At 44.6% G+C, this 6,000-nt stretch overlaps 1 pseudogene; it reads left to right on the top strand.

The window, feature by feature from the left end:
* Positions 1 to 1,525: 1,525 nt before the first annotated feature.
* Positions 1,526 to 6,000, top strand: part of LOC117962838 (transmembrane prolyl 4-hydroxylase-like) — a 42,916-nt pseudogene continuing 38,441 nt past the window's right edge.

The following is a 6,000-nucleotide window of genomic DNA, read 5'->3' as shown; positions in this document are numbered from 1 at the left end:
TGAAAACGCCTATACGTTTCAATGGGAATCACATTAAAATTAATATTTCAATAACCGTTGGATAGGTATGATTGCAAGCTACAAAACAACACCGCACTCGAGTTTTTATTCGACTGCTACACTAAATAACGACCTTAAATATGTTTTGTTTACATTTGGCGAAAAAAAGGCCAGTTCGTTTCGATGGGAGTTTTTTTAATATTTAAATAACCACAGGTGGTATCAATTGAATCAAGGTATGCCTGGAAAGGCATTACTGCAAGCTACAAAACAAGACCTTTAGCACGGAAACGCTAAAACCCTAAACCCTAACCCTAACCCTAACCCTAACCCCAACCCTAAACACTATCCGAGTAAGACTAACACAACACATCTATAATATCAAACACAAAAAAGAATCACAAACACCTCTAGTAGCACACTTTCTACAACACAACTTGGAATCTCTGAAAATTACAGGGCTGGAGAGGAACCAGAACTGGACAATCGGAGAAAGGAAATGGAGAGAAAAAGACTGGTTCAACAAACTACAAACAACTTTCCGCTAGGCCTGAACATTAGAAACTCCACGATAGACCTACACTAGAAAAGGAGCTCCAAAACAAAAAAAAACAAAGAAAGAAATCCAAAAAGAGCCAGATGGCCAGTGCATCTTTCTTTCCCTGAAAATCCAACCAAGTGTGGAGTTCTCAGGGAAACAAAGTTCCTACCTCAACCTAACCCTAACCCTAACCCTAACCCTAACCCTAACCCTAACCCTAACCCTAACCCTAACCCTAACCCTTACCCTAACCCTAACCCGATTCTCCAGCATCGCTGCAATACAGTTTGGATAAGGAAGTCCCCAATGTGTTTTCTATCCCACTTTTTTGATTCGTTAATATGATAAATGTCAGATAAACGCAATATCACCAATCATTCTCTCATAATATTATTTGTAACTGACGAGCACTTCAGTGTGAATTGGTGACCACATGTGATCTGGTGTGAGCTGTATGGCATGTGTTTAATCACAGAATAAACAATTCCATTCATAAGAATGCTCGCTGGCACAACGATGATACAAGGGTATTTGACACCGCATATGGATATACTTTTACTGAGGGTAAAATAGTAATACACAAAAACCTTCCGATCATCGCCGCTTTGGAGAATGTTGCGCAGCATCCCGAGCCCTCGGCCGAGAGAGAGAGCTTTAAGTGGGATAGACACTGAGAAACCCTGGGGCACCCGGCCGCGGACCTAGCCCAATTGCATGTTTGTTTTGTTAGTGTGTTATTAGGTTGTTGTATTTGTGGAATATTGCAGGACAATAAGCACCCAGTTGTTAAGTAACAATGCTATTGTGTTTTGTGTTATTTAAATAACCATGTGATGCGGCTAAACAAGAAACCACCTGGTGGCAGGGCTGTTTGATTTTTATATGACAAGTCACAGGTCCACGGCCGTCTAGCTACAACAACATCTGCGACCGCGCTGCCGCGATGATCGACCACTGCCCTGGGGATTTGAGCCCGAGCTCTCCATGCCCCGGGACCGGGTCTCGCTTCAGAAAAGCAACGTGTGCTCTCACTCATACTTTGTCGTGGTCATGGTGTTTGTGCATGTTTACATTATCAATGTCATCGCGTTGCTGCTCTACGTACATTGCAACAACGGCCCCGGGGACAGCTCTGCTGTGGACAACCAGGATTCAGTTAACCCGTCCTTCGGTAACAGCGGGGCGCACCTGCTGCCGCTGCCCGTGAGCCCGGATCCTGGGCAAGAAGACATGTATCTCCCTTGCCTGGAGGGCATCAAGGTATGTGTCCCGATCCGAGATGCTCTGATGAGAATGTTTACATACAGTCATACAGATACAAAGAGAAGCTAGACGAACACGGTACCTCCTGGCTGGCCTCCCTGCGTCCGCCACCCGTCCGCTCCAGCTCATCCAGAACTCTGCTGCCCGCCTGGTGTTCTCTCTGCCTCGCTTCGGCTCACCTCTATTTTAGAAAGAAGGGGCAGATATATTGATTAACGAATCCACAGTCAGAACAATTCAACACAAAAGCAAATTCCATTTTATTAAGCAACAGTTAGTTAATAATTCTAGTATTACACATTTCAAACCTAACACTTACAGAAGGCTTGTGATTTCAGTTGAGCTGGTGCCAAACAAACTCCATGAGCTGAAGACACTCAGCCTGAAACCCCTGCTCTTCGGTGAGGGAGCAGCACAGCGCAGACGCTCACAAGAACAGCGCAGGCGCTCACAAGCACAGCGCAGACTCTCGCAAGCACAGCTCTGGTCCCATATGAGAGAGCTGTACAGTTTGAAACTGCTCTGAAGTAATCCTGTTCTCATTGTTAGTAGCATGTGAGGGTGTAGTGGGGGCACCTTGTTAGTGCTCATTTGTGCAGTGCAGTGATGTGCATGTGAGGGTGTAGCGGGGGCACATTGTTAGTGCTAACCCTGAACCTCTCCCCTAGAGATCTCTGGCTTCCTGTCTGATGAAGAATGTCACCTCCTTATTCACCTGGCCAAGCTGAAGGGGCTGCAGGAGAGCCAGGTGATGATCCCAGAGGGAGGAGACGAGCTGGCAGTGCAGCTGGAGATCAGCCAAGAGGAGATCTTCAATCTGCTGGACCACAACCGGGACGGGCAGCTGCAGCTGCAGGAGGTACTGGGAGCACATCATTGTGCTACACACAGAATATATATACCAGGGAGCAGAGCATTGTGCTACACACAGAATCTATTTATACCAGGGAGCAGAGCATTGTGCTACACACAGAATATATATATATATATACCAGAGCAGAGTTGTGCTACACACAGTCTGCTATATTTCAGCCTGGTTCCAGTTTGATATCACAGTTTGCTGTCTTGTTCTTCCCTGATGCAGGTTCTGACCCATTTGCGTGTCCGGGACGGGATCTGACTCACTCCAGAGAATGTGAGGGAGATCTATGCAGGGCTGAAGGCTGATCCTGATGGGAACGGTGAGGGAAGCGGCAGTCTCTGGTCTTCAGCAGTTAGAAGGATTCACTTCTGGCAGTGGACTTGTGCACATTCTGATTCCTTGAATCCCCCTGAAGGTCCTGCACTGAGTGAGAGAGGGAGCTAGGGGAGAGGGGCAGGGAGCATGATTGTGTGAGAGAGAGCTGGGGGTGGTGAGTGCTCTGTGTTGTGGGGAGTGGTGAGTGCTCTCTGTTGTGGGGAGTGGTGAGTGCTCTGTGTTGTGGGGAGTCGTGAGTGCTCTCTGTTGTGGGAAGTGGTGAGTGCTCTCTGTTGTTGGGAGTGAGTGAGTGGTGAGTGCTCTCTGTTGTTGGGAGTGAGTGATTGGTGAGTGCTGTCTGTTGTTGGGAGTGCTCTCTGTTGTGGGGAGGGGTGAGTGCTCTTTGTTGGGAGTGATGAGTGCTCTGTGTGTTTGAAATGCCCCCAGGGATGCTGAGTGTACAGGAGTTCAAGAAGCTCAATACCATCTGGCCCAGGGGATTTGTTTATTTTAAGAGCTCCTAGTCCCTTTAACACTTCTGCCTCTGTTATGCTAAAGTTATTTAAAATTGGATAGGAACAGGTCGACATGTGGGGCATGTTGTCCATGTCCTCCTTTGTAAAAACCTGTGAAAAGTAATCATTTAATATATTTGCTATTTTTTTTTCTTCATCTATGATTTTGCCATTTGTGTCTCTTAGACATTTAACCTCCTCTTTGAATGTTCTCTTGCTGTTATAATATTGGATTTAGCCCCCTTAGCAATATTGATTTCTATCTCTCTCTTGGCCTTTCTAACTTCCTTTTTGACTTGTGTTTGCAGTTCCAAGTACTCTTTCTGTGTGCTTTGTTTTTGGTCCCATTTAAACGCTCTGTAAAGTGCCTTTTTTCGCTGAATATTTTTTTTAATTGAACTATTAAACCATTTTGGCCATTTTTATTTAGATTTAGATTTGTCTACTTTTGGGATGTAATTGTTTTGTGCCTCTAGTACTACATTTTTAAAAAAACAGCCACCCTTTTTCTGTGGATGTTTTCTCTATTTTACTCCAATCTACTTCTGTTAGTCTCTGTTTCATACCTTCGTAGTTTGCTTTTCTAAAATTGTAAACCTTAGCTTTAGTCATTACTTTTGGGGTTTTGAAAAATATTTCAAATGAGACCATGTTGTGGTCTGAGTTTGCCAATGGCTCTCTGACCTCCTGTTTTAGTTATTCTGTCTTCATTATTTGAAAAGACTAAATCAAGGCATGCCTCCCCTCTAGTCAGTGCCTTGACAAATTGCGTTAGGAAGCAGTCATTTGTCATTTCCACCATTTCAATTTCGTCCGTCGTGCCCCCCATTGGGTTTTCCCATTTTATACAGGGGAAGTTGAAATCCCCCATTAGTATGGCTTCTCCTTTTCTACACGCATTTTGAATGTCATTGTACAACAGATTATTTTGCTCAGCGTCTGAATTTGGCGGTCTATAGCATGCTCCTATTATTATGCCCTTTGAATTTGTGTCCATTATTCTGACCCATATTGATTCTGCATTGTTTTCTTTGTCCTGATTTAACACCTGGGCTTCAAGGCTATTTCTTATGTATAGCGCTACCCCTCCGCCTCTTCTGTCCTGCCTGTCTTTCCTATACAGTGTGTACCCACTAATATTATATTCGTCTCCATCACTCTCAGACAACCAAGTTTCTGTAACACCTATCACATCGTAGTTATTTGTTAGTGCAGTAGCTTCAAGTTCTAACATTTTGTTTCTGAGACTTCTAGCATTAAGATAAATACATTTAATAGTGGTCTTACCTGAGTTGTTGCCCTTGTTTTGATGTAGTCTCCCTTCTGTTTTTTTGTTTTCTCCCCCCTTCCTTTCTAGTTTAAATGCTTCTGTACCACCTGAAGGATCCTTTCTCCGAGTAGATTGGTTCCTTTTCTGTTTAAGTGCAGTCCGTCCCACCTGTATAGATAGTCCTTGTTGTAGAAAGTGCTCCAATGTTCAAGAAAGGTGAAGCCTTCCTGTGTGCACCACGATTTCAGCCATGCATTTTGATTTTGTATTTCCAGCTGTCCATATGGTCCTTTGCAAGGCGCTGGCAGTATCCCAGAAAATACCACAGTTTTGGTCTTGTCTTTTAATTTCCTTCCTAGCTCTCTGAATTTGTTTTGCAGGGATCTCGGCCTGTCTCTTCCAATGTTGTTTGTACCAATGTGGACGACTACTACCGGGTCATCTCCTGTTCGTTCTAGGAGCCTGTCCACATTATCAGTGATGTGCTTGACTGAGGCTCCTGGAAGGCAGCACACTGTTGTAGTAAGGGGGTCCAAACTGCGAACTGAACTTGCTGTGTTTCTCAGTATGGAGTCCCCAACAATCATGACCTCCCTTCTTTTTGCTGCCTGGTCAGCACTGTTTATAGGGTCCTGGGTGTTGTTTCTTTCATTCTCTTGATGTTGGTTTTGGTCATCTAAATGTTGAAGTGGCTCAAATGTGTTGGCTGTCTGGATTTCTGGTGGTTGTGTTTTACGAAGTTTCTTTTTTTCCCTGCTTCTGCCTATCTGAACCCAGCTGTTTCGACTCTCTTCCATCTCCCTGGTGGCTTTCAGTCTGCTAGGGGTGCAGACTTCCATGAATTGTGGGTGTGCCAGCTCCTCAAGCTCCTGTTGCTGTCTCATTTCCTCCATCTCCTTTTCTAGCAGGCTGAATCGCTGAAGCAAGTACTGGATCGTACGGCACTTTACACACACTTGGTTGAGCTCTGTTGGGTTTTCTCGGATTTCCCACATCATGCAGTTGTCACAGATTACTGGCTTGAAGACCTTTTTTTTTTTTTTTAGTTTAGTTTAGCTTCTGCAGCTGTCAACCTGCTTTCAAACTGCTTCTAACTGCGTTGTACTTGTCCACAACAGTACTTCTCCCACGAAGTTGCTTCCACACGCTGTCGCTGGGGAGTCTGCCTGCCTTTTTATTCATAATGTATACAAAGATTGTATGAGGACAGTGCGAAGCTCTGTGTGTGTTTGAT

Source organism: Acipenser ruthenus, chromosome 55 (genome assembly GCF_902713425.1).
Source record: "Acipenser ruthenus chromosome 55, fAciRut3.2 maternal haplotype, whole genome shotgun sequence".
NCBI lineage: Eukaryota > Metazoa > Chordata > Actinopteri > Acipenseriformes > Acipenseridae > Acipenser > Acipenser ruthenus.
This window is presented reverse-complemented; position numbering and strand designations above follow the sequence as displayed.